The 19,737-nt window shown below is 45.9% G+C and overlaps 1 protein-coding gene across 4 annotated transcripts in view; it reads left to right on the top strand.

Moving 5' to 3' along the window:
• The window catches only part of fkbp6 (FKBP prolyl isomerase 6), a 116,694-nt gene that overhangs the window by 7,611 nt on the left and 89,346 nt on the right, over positions 1–19,737 (top strand). For 2 of the 4 annotated variants that reach the window (XM_070857283.1, XM_070857285.1), the window contains exon 2: positions 14,519–14,720. The exons of the other annotated variants lie outside the window; for them this stretch is intronic. The gene's annotated coding sequence lies outside the window, so the exon portion shown is untranslated. The remainder of the gene's footprint in view (positions 1–14,518; positions 14,721–19,737) is intronic. 4 annotated transcript variants of the gene reach the window in all.

Below are 19,737 nucleotides of genomic sequence, written 5' to 3'. Positions count from 1 at the left end.
ATTTGTCGGACAATGGCGGCCCTCGCATGTGACTCGCATCTACTCCGTTATGGGTGCCGGGCCACTGGCCTGGTCGATCGCGTCCCTGGTGGCCCAGTGGCGGCCACCAAAGGGCCCGCAGAGTGCGCAGCGGCCCTGCCCTTTAAATGAAGGGATGGGGCATTATAGCACGTTTGCGCTACACTGAGCATCCGCGTAGCTCTACTCCGGAGCCCGGCTCTGCACTCCACGCAGCGCTCCCGCCCCTCCGAGAACACAGAACGCCGGAGGCCGCACTCCGCGTCCTTGGAGGGGGGCACGTGCCCAATTCCGTGTCGGGGCCGGACGTCCAGGCCTGCCGATAAAGGTTCCGGCGCAGAAGTTTACCACCCCCGATCGGCGCGCGGGGCAATTTCGGCCCCTGTATTTTAAAGCTTTATAATTGTTTAATCCATGCTTCGGATGCCTTTGTACTCAGAGTCAATGACCATGGCGCTTCAAACTTCGCCATGATTGAGTCAAATTCCTTTGTCAGACAATGAATTCTAATCTCTGCTGTTACTGAAATAGCTTGTACATCGTTATTCAACTGAATCAATAGGAAATAATAAGTAATGAGATCAGGTAAACTGACCTCGTAACAATCCTTCCATATCTTGTTACTATTCACTGTCAGTTTGATTGATCTGGGGCTGTTGATGGGGCTTTAAACTAAAAAAATGGGGGGGAGGGGCCGGTGAGAGGAAATTGAGGAATCTAAAGAGAAAGGTCAAAGCAATAGAGCAATGTAGCGATCTGGGTAAAAATAAGCGGGGTGTGACAGGAAGGGACAGAGAGTTTAACGGTAGCAGTGCAGCAGAGAATAAGGTCGAAACAGGGGATACTGGTTTCTGTCAGAGTGTACAACAGTAACAATTGAATAAAAACAGCAATAAAGAGAAGTTACTTATCCCTTACTGTACATCAAAGATAAAATATAATAATTCTGGAACGATTGAATAAGGAGAAGTTACTAACATAACTACTTCTGGGAAGGTTTGCTACTACAGAAGATTTGTTTCTAATTAACAAAAGTTACATATTGTTCTGGCTAAAATGGAGGCAGACCATGCTGCTTGCTGGCTCTCTCCCCTGTCTTTCTGCCTCTCTGCCCAATTGGAAAACCCAGTGGCGGGAATACATCATGACAGCTACGGTGGCCACAATCAGTCAAGAAGCTCCAACCATTACACAGGGAATAATGGTAAAAAAATTAAATTAAAGGCTCTTTATCTGAATGCACGAAGTATTCGTAAGAAGAAAGATGAACTAGTGGCACAAAGAGAGATAAATGGGTTTGATCTAATAGCCATTACAGAGATATGGTTACAAGGTGACCAAGGTTGCGAACTAAATGTTCCAGGGTACTTGATATTTCGAAGAGACAGGCAGAAATGGAAAAGGAGTTGGGGGTAGCCCTGATAATAAAAGATGATCGGGCCAAAAATTGCGATCAGAGGTTTCCTTCTTACGAACGCCTCTGACCCGAAAAAAATCTACAAAACTACCTGTTGGTCCTGGAGGAACGTAGAATTCCGGTCGGAGGCCTTCATTCGCTGCGCGGCGTATGGGAACCTGTCTTCCACGTATGAACGCATATCCTGAAATCATATGGGCCTGGTCCACCAATCACTATCTAGTATTCTCATTGATAATAATGGGAGCTCTGTTTGTACAGGCTCTCTTTACTATCAATGAGAATAACCCCCTAAAACACCGAAACACAGTATAATAAATAACTAAAACACCTCACATATATATAAAATTAATTGAAATTAAATGTAATTAAATGTTTTAGGAAAAAAATATTTTGGGAAATTTTTTTAAATGTGTTTTAGTAGGGTTAAAAATAAATTTACCTTAATGGACAAGGGGTTTTTATATAAAAATGAGTGATTACATTTAATTTTTCTATGTTTTCAAAGTGGTACGCTGGTAAAAGTAGGCTATACGCCTGCCTTTACCAGGCTTAAAAGTTTGAAGGACATTCGCTGGGCATGAGCTGGGCAAATAGCCCAATCTCTCCCGCGCGGATGTCCTTCTCCCGGGGATGCGTAGAATCCGCTCCTGAGGAAGGGCAATTTCTAAAATGGTGGCCCCTCCACGAAGATTATGGCCACAGCTTTCAGGTGGTCAGAGGCCTTATCGAAAGGGGCAATTTCGGCCCCGAAAAATCTTGTGAAATGCTGAGAAGCTGGCACAGGAGTTAAAAGGCTGAATGCCACCATAAAAAGCTGTCAGTTGCCATGCATGCTGAAGTTTTTGGGCCTAAGCCTGAGGCCATGTACTGACACTGCTTTTCTGCAGCTTCTGTGAAAAATTAGAATATCTACAAAGCAGCGAGTGATATGCAGCATATGAAAATAAATCTTTATTTGATGAAGTTGGCATTGCTTTGTTTCAATCAACCACAATGCACCTGTATATGTTTGAGGGAAGGAACAGTAGTGGGTACAATCGTGAGCTCTACAATGGCACACTGCTCTGTTTTGTTTCTTTTTAAAAAAATATCATGGCCCTCTGGCAAAGAACAATTTTATTTCTAATCGAGGAGTATCAAAATTGGTACTACGCTGTATAATGTGACATATTTGGAACATGAAAATGTTTTGTTTCACAAAGTTCATTAAAAACAACTTGTGTTCCCACTGATGACCAAGTACTGAAAAACATTGACCCGGTGTAGTTCGAAGCAATACACACCAGAAAACCCAAGCTCAAGTCCCAGTCCATGCTGAACCAACCACTCTAGTTAGTCTCAGAGCCCATACAGAAAAGTCAGCCTGGGAGTCCTGCTTATTGTTTGCTATCTAGGCATCGCCTACTGGAAGTGTGAGCGTGTGCAGGTTGTGTGACAACCATGATGGTGGTGATGCTCCCACATGTGAATGGCCTTCAACACTCACTGTCTGGACTCACATGTCATCTGGGCGAGGTGATGGATGTCAGCTGGTGCCCGTGAAACTGCACAATCGGAGCGGAGCGAAGAAAATTGGGAATAAGAACCGCTCTGTGTTTTCCCTTGGTCCACAACCTACTGGATCATTAGGTATCAGCTGTGGCTCAGTTGGTAGCACGCTTGCTTCTAAGTCAGAAAGTCATGGGTTCAAGGCCTGGCCCAGCCCAGAGATTTGAACTTATAATCTAGGCTGACATTTCAGTGCGGGAGTGAGGTACTGTCTTTTGGAAAAGACTTTAAACTCAGGCCTCTCAGGTGGTATTCTTTCTTTATCATAGAATCATAGAAATTTACAACACGAGAGGCCATTCACTCCATCCTGTCTGTGCCGGTTGAAAAAGAGCTATGCTGTCTAATCCCACTTTCCAGCTCTTGGTCCGTAGCTCTGTAGGTTACGGCACTACAAGTACATATCCAAGTACTGTTTAAATGTGATGAGCATTTCTGCCTCTACCACCCTTTCAGGCAGTGAGTTCCAGATCCCCACTACTCTCTGGTTTAAAAATGTTCTTCTCAACTCCCTTCTAATCCTTCTACCAATTACTTTAAATCCATGCCCCCTGGTTATTGACCCCTCTACTAAGGGAAATAGGTCCTTCCTATCCAATCTATCTAGATCCCTCATAATTCTATACACCTCAATCCAGTCTCTCATCAACCTCCTCTGTTCCAAAGAAAACAACCCCAGCCTATACAATCTTCCCTCATAGCTAAAATTCTCCACTCCTGGCAACAACTTTGTAAATCTCCTCTGTACCCTCTCTAGTGCAATCACATCTTTCCTGTAATGTGGTGACCAGAACTTCCTTCCTTCCTTTCATTCACTAGACAGTTTCCTGGGATGAGAAGATTGTCCTAGTGGAGAGATTGAGTAGGTTGGGCCTATACACTCTGGAGTTTAGAAGAATGAGAGGCGATCTCATTGAAACATATAAGATTCTGAGAGGGTTTGACGGAGTAGATGCTGAGAAGCTGTTTTACCGGGCTAGAGTGTCTAGAACCAGGGGGGTCACAGGCTCAGAATAAAGAGTCGGCCATTTAGGACTGAGATGAGGAGAAACTTCTTCACTCAGAGGGTGGTGAATCTTTGGCGTTCTCTACCCCAGAGGGCTGTGGATGCTCAGTCATTGAGTATATTCAAGGCTGAGATTGAGATTTTAGGACTTTATGGGAACCAAGGGATATGGGGATCGGGCGAGAAAATGGAGTTGAGGTCGATGATCAGCCATGATCTTTTTGAATGGCGGAGCAGGCTCAAGGGGCCGTCGGGCCTACTGCTGCTCCTATTTCTTATGTTCTATTCTTTCTGTTTTTTTCCACAAGGGCGCATGGTTCGGAACAGCAGGAGCCCTTTTGACCTCAGTCTGTTCCTTGTTTTGACAGTCTAATTCTTAAGTTAAATAAAGATGGAGGAAACAGAAGGCTGGACCAGTGCATCACACAGCAAGCAGGCCCCGTGGGTTCCACTCCCATCTCTCTGCTGGAACTGCGCATTCATTTCTCTCAAATCACTATTTCATTCCTGGCCTGGTCCCCAATGAACTTCTGATCCTCTGAAGGAACCATGGCTCCAAGTCTCTAGCAGAAACCAATAAATAAAATGAACAAGCAGCATTTATTATTCCTTTGAAGTCCATAATCTCTATGAATGGACATTAGCTGTTACCGCTCCATCTTATTCCCTGAGGGATAAAGAAAGTTGCTCGGAGAAGGTAATAACTTATAGAACCAGCACATGTGGACTAGCTTCACAGATAAGGAGGCTCATATTGTGTTCACTCCCTTTTAAAGGAGCTGGAGAAATAAGCCAGTTCAGAAAAATGATTGAGTGCGATTTGGAGAAGGATATACATCAAGAATCAAGTGCTCTATGGACATGATTTCTGTGCTGCTACAATCACGAAATGATGTACTGAGTGCTGTAAAAGCTGTTTGATTTTAAATGTGCTTGTTTTATATTAAAAGCTGATGTTATTAGTTTCTAACTGAGTGATCAAAAGCATGCATCGCCCAAAGTTCAAAGTGCTCCATTTCCATGGTTGAGTGAGTGAGTAATTAATGGGAAGTTTTTAAATTATATTTGGCACCTCCATTGCTGAGATTCTATAATGTGCTAATTGGATCTTGTGAATGTCGGACGAGCTACCGATTGCATACACACATATATATATATATATATATATATATATATATATGTATCCGACTTTTAAAATTGTCTTCTTTGTGTTGTCAAATTGTATTCCCATTTTCAGAATATTCATCTACTGGCATCTACAAACCTGTAGCCTACTCAGTCGTGAATTATGCTTGTCTGGAAAACACATCAATTGCCAATTCCCAGACAGATTGAATTATAGAATTTTACATAGAAACATAGAAAATAGGTGAAGGAGTAGGCCATTCGGCCCTTTGAGCCTGCACCGCCATTCAACAAGATCATGGCTGATCACCCACCCCAGCACCTCCCCCCCCCCCCCCCCCCACGCTCCCTCCACACCCCCTGACATCCCCCGGCCACAAGGACTACATCCAACTCCCTCCCGAACACATCCAATGAACTGGCATCAACAACTCTCCGTGGCAGGGAACCCCACAGGCCAACAACTCCCTGAGTGAATAAGTCTCTCCCCATCCCAGCCCCAAACAGTCCACCCCCCATCCCAAGACCGTGCCACCAGCCCCCCTACCCGCCGGCTCCGGACCCACCCAACACCGGAACACCCCCCCGCACCCAACCCCCCCCCCCGTCCCGTCAGAATCCTGCCGAACACCCCCGGAAGTCGAGCCCCCAGCCCTGGCCATCCCGGAGCCACGCCCCCACCACGCCAACCACACCACATCCACCAACCGCCATCTGCACAGTCAACCCGTCCACCCTACTCCGAACACTTCCCGCATCGAGGCACAGAGCCCCCAGGCCCGCCCCTCCAACACACTTCACCCCTCCCACCCCCAGACCTCCGCTGCAGTGTGGCCCCTCCCGTCCCCCGCCCTGGGTTTCTCCGCCCCCCCACCTCCACCACTCTCTCCTCCATCCCCCGCCCCCATCTCCCCTCCACTTCCCTCTGCCTCCCCGCACAGACTCCCATCTTGGGGCGGTAACCTTCTGGGGCCGGGAATTTTAGCCCCCAGCGTGGAAGTCCTGCTCCCGCCGCAGAATTGGCCTTACCACCCCTCAATGGAAGCGGAGTGCAATTTCCTACACTCCACTTCCTTTGGGGGCAACAAGGAATCCCTTCCCACACTGAGAGCAGGTGAATGGCCTCTCCCCAGTGTGAACTCGCTGGTGTCTCAGCAGGCAGGATGATGTACTGAATCCCTTCCCACACTTGGAGCAGGTGAATGGCCTCTCCTCAGTGTGAACTCGCTTGTGTCTCAGCAGGCAGGATGATATACTGAATCCCTTCCCACACTTTACAGCACGGAAGGAGTCCCTATGGCCAGCGTGTCTGTGCCGACACTCCGAAAGATTTATCTATTTAGTCCCATTCCCCTTCCCTATCCCTGTACCCTTTCATTTATTTCATTTTCAAATATTTATCCATTTCCTTATTAAAGGCTATTAAGGATTCTGCTCCCATCATTGTTTCTGTTGTGTATGGAGAAAGAGTCAGACTGAACACTGAGCTCAAAGTAAAGTCTGACCTTAGTCCTTTATTGCAGGTCTCCAGAGTGCCTCTCCAACCTGTGAAGCCTCCTTAAATACCTGTCTTCTCAAGGGATTATGGGATCCCTTGAGATTCCAGGGGATGAGCCCTCTGGTGGCTGTACAGAGTAAATACAAGTTTACATATATAACAATAATTCCCCCCCCCCCCCCCCCCAAGTCAATAGTGTAACTATTTACAATGTGAGTTGATCTGGGGCCCTTCTTGCCCTGGTTGATCATCTTGGTGTGAAAGCTGGTGTTGTTGAATCATTTGTTGGGCCCTCGCTGGGCTGTTGTGCAACTGACCTTGCTGGGCTGCCTGGTGTGTTGGGCCCTGCTGGGCTGCTGTGGGTCATGGGTTCTGCTTTGTGGTCAACCACAGTTGCCGGTTGCCACTGGTGTGTATGTTGGGGGATCAAAAAAGGTGGGGTCCAAGGTGGGTTGCTCAGGATAGTCTGTGAATCTGAGTTTGATTTGGTCCAAATGTTTCTGGTGAATGAGTCCATTTCAAAGTTTGACCCAAACACTTTGCTCCCCTCTTTGATCACAACAGTGTCTATAATTTAATACAAATACAGGATAATTGATTTCAATCTCGCGTGACACATTTGCGCTATCATGGTATGCACTTTGTTGAAGCCGCCTGCTCTCTACCTGTTCATGTAGATCAGGGTGAACTCACGAGAGCCTTGTCTTAAGTACTCTTTTCATGAGCAGTTCAGCAGGTGGGATCCCAGTGAGTGAGTGGGGTCTCGTGCGGTAGCTAAGCAGGACTCGGGCTAGGTGAGTCTGCAGTGAGCCTTCAGTTACCCTCTTCAAGCCTTGCTTGATGGTTTGCACTGCTCTCTCTGCCTGACCATTGGACGCTGGTTTAAATGGGACAGATGTGACATGTTTGATCCCGTTATCGGTCATGAATTCTTTGAACTCAGCACTGGTAAAACATGGCCCATTGTCGCTCACCAGGACATCGGGTAGGCTGTGTGTGGCAAACATAGCCCGCAGGCTTTCAGTAGTGGCAGCGGACGTGCTAGCTGACATTATCTCACACTCAATCCACTTGGAGTATGTGTCTACAACCACAAGGAACATTTTACCCAAGAACGGGACTGCATAGTCAACGTGTACCCCAAAACCACGGTTTGGAGGGCCAAGATCATAAACTTAGCAGTGCCTCCCTGGGTACATTGCTTAACTGCGAGCATGTATTATATCTGTGAATGCAGGACTCTAAGTCCACATCGAAAGCGGGCCACCACATGTGGGATCTGGCTATTGCTTTCATCATTACAATGCCTGGGTGGGTACTGTGGAGGTCATTGATGAAGGTGTCACTGCCCTTCTTGGGATCCACTACTCGATTGCCCCACAGAAGGCAGTCTGCCTGTATAGCCATTTCATCTTTGTGCTGCTGGAACGGCTTTATCTCTTCCTGCATTTCCACTGGGATACTGGACCAGCTCCCGTGAAGCACACAGCTTTTGACTAGAGATAATAAGGAGTGCTGGCTTGTCCAGGTTTTGATCTGCCGGGCAGTGACGGGTGATTGCTCACTCTCAAATGCTTCCATAACCATGGCTAGATCTGCGGGCTATGCCATTTCCACCCCCATGGTGGGCAATGGCAGCCTACTGAGAGCATTGGTGCAGTTTTCTGTTCCTGGCCTGTGGCGGATGGTGCAGTTGTAGACAGACAGCATGAGCACCCATCTCTGGATGCGGGCCGATGCATTGGTATTTATCCCTTTACTCTCGGAGAACAGGGATATAAGTGGCTTATGGTCAGTTTCCAATTCGAATTTTAGCCCAAACCAGTATTGATGCATTTTCTTTACCTCATAGACACACGCTAATGCTTCTTTCTCAATCATGCTGTAGGCTCTCTCAGCCTTAGACAGACTCCTGGATGCATAAGCAACCAGTTGCAGTCTCCCAAAATCATTAGCTTGTTGCAATACACACCCGACGGCATATGACGACGCATCACATGCTAGTACCAAACACTTACATGGATCATACAACACAAGCAATTTATTTGAGCATAACAATTTTCTAGCTTTTACAAAGGCATTTTCTTGGCTTTTGCCCCAACCCCATTCATCCCCTTTTCATAGTAAGACATGCAGTGGTTCTAACAGTGTGCTGAGACCCGGTAAGAAGTTACCAAAGTAGTTCAGGAATCCCAGAAATGACCACAGCTCCGTCACTTTCTGCAGCCTTGGTGCATTCTCGATTGCCTCCGTCTTCAAGTTGGTGGGCCTGATGCCGTCCGCCGCAATCCTCCTTCCCAGGAACTCCACTTCAGGCGCCAGGAAGACGTACTTCGAGCGTTTTAACCTGAGCCCCACACGGTTGAGTTGACTAAGAACCTCCTCCAGGTTCTGCAGATGCTGAACTGTGTTCCGACCTATGAGCAAAATGTCATCCTGGAAGACCACAGTGTGCGGGACCGACTTCAGTATGCTTTCCATGTTTCTCTGGAATATCGCCGCCACCGATCAGATTCCAAATGGGCATCTGTTATAAACAAAAAGCCCTTTGTGCATGTTAATGCAGGTGAGGGTCTTCGAAGATTCTTCCAGTTCCAGCATCATGTAGGCTGAAGTCAAATCCAGCTTCGTGAACAACTTTCCTCCCGCCAGCGTTGCAAAGAGGACGTCGGACTTTGGTAGTGGGTATTGGCCCTGCAGGGAGAAACAATTAATAGTTACTTTGTAATCGCCACAGATTATGACGGTGCCATCTCCCTTGAGGACTGGGACGATAGGACTGGTTCACTCGTTGAACTTGATCGGGGAAATGATGCCCTCTCATTGCAACCGGTTTAGCTCAATCTCTACCCTTTCTCTCATCATGTACGGTACAGCTCTCGCCTTGTGATGGATGGGTCGCGCCCCCAGAATTAGGTGGATCTGTACTTTTGCTCCTTGGAATTTCCCGTTGTCTGGTTCGAACAGCGAAGGAAATTTGTTTAAGACCTGGACAGACGAAGTGTCGTCAGCGGGCGATGGCGCTCGGACGTCGTCCCAGTTCCAGCATATCTTTCCCAGCCAGCTCCTGCCGAGCAGCATGGGACCATCCCCCGGTACCACCCAGAGTGGTAGCTTGTGCACCACTCCATTATAGGAGACCTTTACGGTAGCACTGCCAATTACAGGAATCAGTTCTTTCATGTAAGTTCTTAGTTTCATGCGAACTGGAGTTAAGATTGGCCTTGAGGCCTTGTTGCACCACAACCGTTCGAAAAACTTTATGCCCATGATGGACTGGCTCACGCTCGTGTCCAGCTCCATTGACACCGGAAGTCCATTTAGTTCAACATTCAGCATTATCAGGGGACAATTCGTGGTGAATGTGTGCACCCCATGTACCTCTGCCTCCTCGATCTGAGGCTGTGGTTCGTCGTGATCCTCTGTGGATCTGCCCTCCTCTGCAACATGGTGGATTGCAGGTTTAACAGGCTTTGCAGCTCACCTGCACACTCTTTGGAGGTGTCCCATTGTTCCACAGCTCTTGCAAATGTACTCTTTGAATCGGCATGAATGGAAACAATGATCACCCCTGCAGTGCCAACAAGGTGTTAATGGCCTTGCATTCATCACCCTTGATGATGGATTCTGAGACATCTGCGGACGTGTAGCTGCAGGTATGTGTGACCTGCCCTGTACGTTACGATTTGTAAACAACGTCACTTTGTTCACAGTACTTGTAGCAGCACTTGTGTGCTGAGAGATTTGCTTCGTATTGTAACTGGTGGCAATGAACGCCTGGGCTATCGCTATGGTCTTACTCAAGGTTGGGGTCTCTACAGTCAAAAGTTTGCGAAGTATGGTTTCGTGGCCAATGCCAAGTACAAAAAAGTGTCTGAGCATGTGCTCCAAATGTCCTTCAAATTCGCAATATCCTGCAAGGTGTCTTAGCTCGGCGACATAACGTGCCACTTCCTGGCCTTCGGACCTTTTGTAGGTGTCGAACCGGTACCTTGCCATCAAAACGCTTTCCTTCGGGTTCAAATGCTCTCGGACCAGTGTGCACTGGTCATACGATTTCTCCGTGGGTTTTGCTGGAGTAAACGGATTCTTCATGAGGCCATACGTTGGTGCCATACGTTGGTGCCCCACAGATGGTGAGGAGGATCGCCCTTCGTTTGGCAGCGCACCCTTCCCCATCTAGCTCATTGGCCACGAAGTATTGGTCGAGTCACTCCACAAAAGTTTCCCAATTGTCTCCCTCTGAGAATTTCTCCAGGATGCCCACTGTTCTCTGCATCTTTGGGTTCACTATCTGTATCTCATCGACAGTTGTTGTGTATGGAGAAAGAGTCAGACTGAACACTGTGAGCTCAAAGTAAAGTCTGACCTTAGTCCATTATTGCAGGTCACCAGAGTGTCTCTCCAACCTGTGAAGCATCCTTAAATACCTGTGCTCCCAAGGGATTATGGGATCCCTTGGGACTCCAGAGGATGAGCCCTCTGGTGGCTGTACAGAGTAAATACAAGTTTACATAAATAACAGTTTCCAGTCGGGCTTTCCATGACCCAATACCCCATTCCAGTCGAATCATTCTGCCAACCTCTTCTTATATTGTTTTGGGGATGATCTTAAATTTATGTCCTCTAGTTACTGACTCACCGACTAGAATTTCCTCATCAAAGTCCCTCATAATTTTGATGTTTAAAACAAAAAACTTGGAAAGGGCTGAAGCTGTATGATGTTTTCAACAACTCCAAGGGTGGGGAAATTCAGTAATGCCCCATTTAGGGTGTTAACTTTTTAAATTTTGAAAAGTTAGCACCAGGCGCAAACAATTGCTAACTTGTTCTGAATTGGGCTTTAGCACCGCAGGAAGGAAGGGGGCGGTAAATGAGGCGCTAATGACCTCAGTGAGGCACTGCAAGGGTGCTAGTGGCATGACGCCACCCAATTTCAGGTGACTAGTATTCAGCAACCATCCTTCAATCCTTTATACTTGCTCATTCCAGCTCTTAAAGGGGAGGTTATATCAAACTGCACCTGCTCATTTTCAGCTGCATTTGTGGGAGAGTTGTGAGCAAGTGCAACAAGTTTCTGGGATGGCTCTTACAAATCCAGCTGGCAGGAAGAGGGCAAGGCTATTTAATGACGTGGCATTGAAGGCATTGGTGGGGAGAAGAAGGTATGCAGTGTTCCCCGCAACTGGAAGGAGGATATTGCCATAGGTTCACGGCCATGTGGAGAGAAGTGGCGATGAGGTGTCGGTCAGCCTTGTGTCAATTAAACCCTGACACAGTGCCGGAAGACATTCAATGACCTCAGTGGGGTGCTCAAGGTGAGTACATGCTTCCACACCTCCTATATTCCAGCCTTTGAACCTCTGTCTGTGCACACTGTGCAAACCACCACTCACCCACCAAACATATGCAGCTACTGAAAATCACATCCTCATTTCACGCCTTGCCTACATTCAGAGCTACTCAACGACGGCAGGCATATCTCTCACATACAAAGCTGGATTCTGCCTCTCACACATTCCTTTCTTTTGCAGGCCAAGATGGCACATTATCAAAGGGAGTAGCAGAGGACTGGCGGGTGTGAACCTCAGCTCCAGGAGCTGTGTGACCTGATGGAGCGAGTGCTATGTCTCATTGGCCTGCAGGTGGGCACCACAGCCGTCGGTGACATCGACCCCGTTGAGGGCAACAACGGTATCTTCATCTTCTCTCCTTTTCTCATCCCATTTCCCTGTCACACCAGACGGCTTTATCAGTTTCCAGCTCCTGACACTGTCTGCCTTCCTTGCTGCATTCCTGTCCCCTGCCCACACCTTAACATGAGTCTTGTGCCATTTATCTTTTCAGGTAGTCAGCAAGCAGATGACCAGCCTGTCCCTGAGCCCCCCATGATGCAGACGAGGGAGAAGAGGAGGAGAACCCAAGCACTGCATCATTGCATCTCTCACCCGCAGGCACTAGCTCAGAGACCTTAGAGCAGTGGTTCTTAACCTTTTTGTGTTCGTGGCACACTTTCGAATATTAGAATTTTTGGCAGTACACTTGGTACATTTGAAGGGATTAAAAGGTGAACACAGGTTAAAAAAAAAAGCAAGTTTCAGAAAATTTAAAAAACATTTTATTAATCACAGTATATGAAGATATACAACATTGTACACATGTATGTTATTAATTATTTTTTATTCTGAAAGTAACACTAAAATAATAAACTATAATAATAATTCCTCACATTAATTATAGATTAATTAGTATTTTAATGTGGTACTTGAGCCTGACTTTTTTGAGTTATGTCACTAATATTAGGGTGTAAAACCGATAAGACGACTCTCATTTCGTGTTCAAGTTCGCTAAGTTTTGCCCGTTTTTTGCATTTGATGTTCGTAAGAGTTGAGAATCCTAATTTGCAGAGATATGATGTTGAAAACTGCATCAGAATTATCAAGGCCTTTTTTGATATTGCAGGATATTCTTCTTTAATAGAAATCCAGAACGCATCAAGAGACATGTTTCATTTTAAGACCGCGGTCTGTAGAAACAGAAGTCAATTCTTCTTCTTCTTGCAATGTAAAATCAAAATCTGACATACTAATTGGAGAAAATGGATTTCTTACCCAATCTTACTTTTCTACATCCAAAGATGGAAAATATTTTTTAATGTTGTCTTCCAGTGATGCCAAATGCTCTAACACGATAGGATCAACCTTTTTAATACTGTGATTTGGTATCAAAGGGAACATTTCAAGATTTCTTTCTGTTGCTCTCTTTTTCCAGATATAATTTTTTTTCTGAAAACTAATAGCTTGTCTGTAGAGGTGAGAATGTTTTCATTTCGCCCTTGCATACTGGTATTAACGCTGTTAAGACAATTAAATATACCTGTCAAATATGCTAACTTAGCACACCACATTTCACTTACGGTATTTGCAAAAGATATCGTTTCCTTCTCTTTCAAAAAATAGTGACAATTCTTCTTTAAGTTCAAATACATGACATAAGACTTTTCCCCTTGAAATCCATCTTACCTCTGTATGCAAAAGTAAACATTCGTGCTGTGCATCCATAGCTTTGCAGAGCTGTTTAAACAAGCGAGTTTTTAAAGGCCTTGATTTTATATAATGTACAATATTAACAACTTGAGCTTCAACACAGATTTTAAATCTAGCGGTAATGTCTTTGCAACAAGTGCTTCTCTATGCAAAAGCAATGGTGAATAATATATTTGGATTATGTTTTTTTGCGAGCGTAACGAATCATATGACACATTCCACCATAGATGGAGCACCATCATAAGAATGTGGTTAAATGTAATTAAATAGTTTTTGACATTTTATTATAAAAACTACACTTTATACTGCATATGTGTTAGACTCGTCTTTCATTTCTTTCATCCAAATTAATAATCAAATTTTAAGCTTTTCACATGAACAATTTAATACTATTATTTTTGATTAGGGGTGGCCATGGCCAAGTGCCCCCCCTGGCTACGCCCTTGGTACAGACGCAAATACACACACACACGTAAATATACATACACACGATTATACACACACACACACACACACACACACAGTTTCATTCGATGGTTGGCACTCGCACTTCTCTATCAGTAATGGGAGGGAGTAAAGGAGTGGGGGGGCAGGGGGGGGCGGGTGTCGAGTACTCAAAGGAAATAAATTTTGCCAAAGGATTTTGTTCTGAGTATGGACATTTAAATTGTTAGTGCATGTTGCCTCTTGTCATTATTACTTGTACAACTCTAGAACATCATTTTTTTGATAATAGTAGAGATAAATAGATAGTTATTTGTCAATATTGGCAATGTTTACTGCAGCAGTAGCGTCATACATATAGGTAGATGACATATGTGTCTGTCTGTCTCTCTCCCCCTCCCCTTCTGTTTCAGAGTTAAATGGTTTGTGTTTCATTGTGAAATCAGCTAAAGTCCACCATACTTTTACACAATTTGGCGGCTCACCTGTGAAGGCCCAGAACTGGTTGAGGGCATCGTGCAAGGCCATCTGTAGTCTCTGGCCCTGACACACAGCAGCCTTCCATCAGCCCTGCTGCATCCACAGGGGACACACTGTGGAGGAGCTCTAGAATAGGTAAACTGAATGTTAAGAGTAGATATAAGATATCGCACAAAGGTGATTCTTAAATATAATTGTTGTTTATGATACTGTTAAATGTTATGAGATAAATTTTTATTGGAATGTTCCTTCGTTGGTGGTGTTTCTCATTTCAGTTTTGGGGCTGAGATATGGAAGGAGAAATTGATGTGCTGATGGGGACGTGCAGAACAACCGGGAAGTAGGCTGCAATTCACTGGAACCGAAGTCTGATGAGACGGTCGCGGACTGCCCTTGCAAAATCACGATTGAGTGACAGCCTCCTCCGTTGTTGGTGTTGCTGTTCCTGCTCCTCCTCAAACTCCTCCTCCTCTTGCTCCTCCTCCTACCCCTCCTCCTACTCCTCCTGAGGTGGTGGAGCTATGCCTGGTGGCAATGGCTGTGCCCTCATGATGGTCAGGTTGTGCAGCATGCAGCAGAGAATGACAAATAGGCACACCCGCTCAACTGAGTATTGGAGGACTCCTCCCGAGTGGTCAAGGCAGTGGAACCATTGCTTCAGCACTCCAATCGTCTGCTCAATGATGTTCCTGGTAGCAGCATGGCTCTCATTATATGAGTGCTGGGAACGCGTGTTGGGGTTGCGGAGGAGGGTCATGAACCAGGGGGAGAGTGGATAGCCCTTGTGTCTCAGCAGCCAGCCACGAGCTTGATGTGGTGGCTGGAAGAGAGCTGGCACGCCGGTCTGGCGTAGGATGAATGCATCGTGGCTGCTGCCAGGATAGCGGGCATTGACGGTGAGGATTCTGCGTGTGTGGTCGCATACTAACTGCACATTGTGAGTGCAAGCCTTCGCGGTTACGGAATACCTCAGGATTGTGATGCGGTACCCGCAAAGCGATGTGGGTGCAGTCAATGGCGCCCTGTACCATGGGGAAGTCCGCTCGGGTTGCTTCTCTCTGGTCACCTGCGTGCAGTTTTGGTCACCTTACTTAAGGAAGGATATACTAGCTTTGGAGGGGGTACAGAGACGATTCACTAGGCTGATTCCGGAGATGAGGGGGTTACCTTATGATGATAGATTGAGTAGACTGGGTCTTTACTCGTTGGAGTTCAGATGGATGAGGGGTGATCTTATAGAAACATTTAAAATAATGAAAGGGATAGACAAGATAGAGGCAGAGAGGTTGTTTCCACTGGTAGGAGAGACTAGAATTAGGGGGCACAGCCTCAAAATACGGGGGAGCCAATTTAAAACCGAGTTGAGAAGGAATTTCTTCTCCCAGAGAGTTGTGAATCTGTGGAATTCTCTGCTCAAGGAAGCAGTTGAGGCTAGCTCATTGAATGTATTCAAATCACAGATAGATTTTTAACCAATAAGGGAATTAAGGGTTACGGGGAGGGGCGGGTAAGTGGAGCTGAGTCCACAGCCAGATCAGCCATGATCTTGTTGAATGGCGGAGCAGGCTCGAGGGGCTAGATGGCCTATTCCTGTTCCTAATTCTTATGTTCTTATGTCATGGGGAAAGAAATGTAGTCCCTCCTCCTTCTGTACAGAGCATCTGTGACCTCCTGGATAGAGCAATGGATGCCAAACTGGGAGATGTTGGAGATGTCTCCTGTTGCTTCCTGGAAGGATGCATTGGTGTAGAAATTGAGCGTGATGGTGACCTTGACTGCCACTCAGAGAGCCGTCCTCACTCTGGTCTGAGGCTCGAGATTCGGTTGCAGGAGATGGCAGAGCTCTGTGACCACGTCCTTGCTGAAGCGCAGCCTTTAAACACACTGTTCCTCAGTGAAATTGATGTATGAGAACTGCTGCTGGAATACCCTGGGAGGGTAAGGGCTCCTGTTGACAGCCCTGTTGGGCCTTCTTCCTCTGGCCGCATTTTGCTGCCTTTCTCTCGGCCTTTTTCTCTGCCTACATTGTCTCTGATGGTGACGTCAGAGCAGGAGGGAGAGTGCCAACACAGCCATATAAAGTTTGTCCTTTCAAATCTTCCCTCAATGAAAGTCAGGAATGTTTAACAGCCAGAAGACTCCTTCAACTGAAAATTGCTGAAATCTCTGAAAAAGATTGTCTGCCTATGTGGAAATAAGCTGAAAACAGTAATGGCCGACTAAAATTTTTCCCAAAGATACGCCTTTAATTAGCGCCCCTCCAGCCGACGCCCGACTGACCCTAAACGGAACACAGGGGTCACAACCCAATTGAGCTTCCGGGGCTGTAACGGGGCAATGCGTATGTTGATGACATCATCATCGCCGGGCACGGCCGAGCGAGAGCTACATGCTAGCACTGCTGCTATAGGAAGGGGGTACTGAAGTTGCATGTTCAGCCATGAACTCATTGAATGGCGGTGCAGGCTAGAAGGGCTGAATGGCCTACTCCTGCACCTATTTTCTATGTTCTATGTTTCTATGCAAAGCCCCTGCCCAATTTAGCGGGAGGCGCTGTTCTCGCCGCGCCCAGGCGGAAACTCATTTGCGCCCCTGGGGGTGCCAACGGGAGACGCAGAGTACGCACATTTCACCCCCTAAGTGTGCACATTAAAGAAACATTATACTGCTGTTATAGTGCATTATCAGGAAATTCCTTTTCAAAAGAAAAATATTTCTTCAGCAGAAATCATTATAACAGGCAATTACCGTATATACTCGCGTATCATGCGACTTTTGAAGACCTAAATTGTAACCTAAATTTGGGGGGTCGCATGATACGCGAGATACAAAATTTGCGGGTGTGAAGTGCTGGCCAAGATTAGGCTGTTAGGCTGTTAAGCAGACCGTATCCACGCTGAATCTCGGCAGGTATCTCCTGGGCTGGATTGCAGCCTCTATTGTCATTTGTACTGTATCTTTGCTGTGGTCTAGAGATCGCCACCCACAACTCCCTCTGAAGTTTGCTGCATTATTAGAGGCTTTAACAATCAAATCTCCATCTATCTCAGCCCATGCTTCTTTTACCCGCAAACACAGTAGAGGCAAATCCGGAGCCTTCATATTCCTTCCCTTCGTAAATGATTTCTCTCCTTCCATCATCCAGTCATTCCATTTCTTTCTTATATTGTCTTTAAATGGCTTATTAATGGATACGTCAAGTGGCTGAACGACGCTAGTCAAGCCAGCTGGAATGATTGCTATATCGGTGTTCGATTCGCGAACAGCTTTCACAACAGAATCCACTCGATGTTTCATGATTCGGTTGTTAAGGTCTGTATTCGATCGTTGTTATGTGTTAGGGTACTTGTTACGTGTTGGGTACTTGTTAAACTTGTTTGAAAGCCTAGCCTAGTGGCATCTGGTATCTCAAAAAAGTGACTCGCATGATACATGAGATATATGATAAAATCATGTTTTGGGGACGAAAATTTAGGGGTCGCATGATATGTGAGATCGTAGGATACGCGAGTATATACGGTAATTCAGACATTGCACACTAGCGGATAAACATCACCTTTTTGCAGTTTACCAACAGGAACAGTGAACTGCAGGGAGTCCAGTAATCTTCTTTTGAACCTGATTACTTATACATGGTGAACTCCAATCTATAATCCCATTTATAATCGCGGTCACTCAGTCTGTGTATAATTGGAGTCACTCAGTCTGTGTATAATTGGGATCACTCTCAGTCTGTGTATAATTGGGGTCACTCAGTCTGTGTATAATTGGGGTCACTCAGTCTGTGTATAATTGGGGTCACAGTGTGTGTATAATTGGGGTCACTCTCAGTCTATGTATAATTGGGGTCACAGTGTGTGTATAATTGGGGTCACTCTCAGTCTGTGTATAATTGGGATCACTCTCAGTCTGTGTATAATTGGGATCACTCTCAGTCTGTGTATAATTGAGCTCACTCTCAGTCTGTGTATAATTGGGGTCACTCTCAGTCTGTGTATAATTGGGGTCACTCTCAGTCTGTGTATAATTAGCCTCACTTACAATGCTACTTATAATTGGGCTCACTCACTATTCAGTGTACTATTGAGGCACTTTTTATATTTCCTTCTGATTATCTCATTTAAATTTGCCTTCAGGAACACTTCCTTTCCACATATCCTCTTCCTTCTCCACATGTTCTGGTAGATTTTCCTGCCCTGGAAACACTGAGGCATTGTTCGATACTCTCTGACCGTGATTGAGCTTGGCTCTTTGTCAATGGTCTGCACATTCAACTTTTCAACTCCTGCTCTGCAAGTTTGCTAAACAGTGGGTGGTATTTGAACTATGCCCCCAAACTTTCTGTGTTCTGGCAACAGCCCAAATCAAGGCAAGTTTCCTTTACCTTGGGAGGACCTGGCTATATCTCTCTTCTTCTGATGTTTTTGATGAAATTTTAACAGTTTGGTTTGGCCTGGCGATATTAAGAACTTAAGAAATAGGATCAGGAGTATGCCATACGACCCCTCGAGCCTGCTCCGCCATTCAATAAGATCATGGCTGAACTTCATAATGCCAACCACGCCATCTCATAAATCAGAAGACAAACACTGAAAAATCATAAGATTTAGTAAGAAATCATGAGTTGGTATTTTTTGCTTTATAAACGTCATTAGTCACTTTATTTAATCTCTAACAGGTCACAGCTTTTTGCAAACAATATATCACCACTTCTGAAAATTATCACCACTCATCGCGAGTTGTGAGGAATTTTCATTAAAAATCGCGTGTCTTGTGATTATTTCGCCAGAGTGGGCATTACTGCTCCTGTTCTGTGACAGCTGCTACAGATCTGCACTCTGCTTCACATGACTAAAAACACCATATTTTATAATGGCTCAGAAATTGCGGTCGGAGGCTTCCCGCGGGCAGATGCCTCCGACCACAATAATTTCTACGAAAGTACCTGGTGGTCCCAGAGGTTCAGCGACTTGTAGTCCTGGGGCTCCACGCGAAGGCCAGAGTAATGGACCACGTATCAGGATCGTACGGGTTTCGTATGGATCTCTGGGATCACGTGGGCCGGCCCAACCTATCAGAGTAGGGGGATTCCCATTCACACTTATAGTAAGTCCGTATGTACGGAACTGCGATAAGTATGAATGGGCACACC

Source organism: Pristiophorus japonicus, chromosome 16, assembly GCF_044704955.1.
Source record: "Pristiophorus japonicus isolate sPriJap1 chromosome 16, sPriJap1.hap1, whole genome shotgun sequence".
NCBI classification, from domain to species: domain Eukaryota; kingdom Metazoa; phylum Chordata; class Chondrichthyes; family Pristiophoridae; genus Pristiophorus; species Pristiophorus japonicus.
This window is presented reverse-complemented; position numbering and strand designations above follow the sequence as displayed.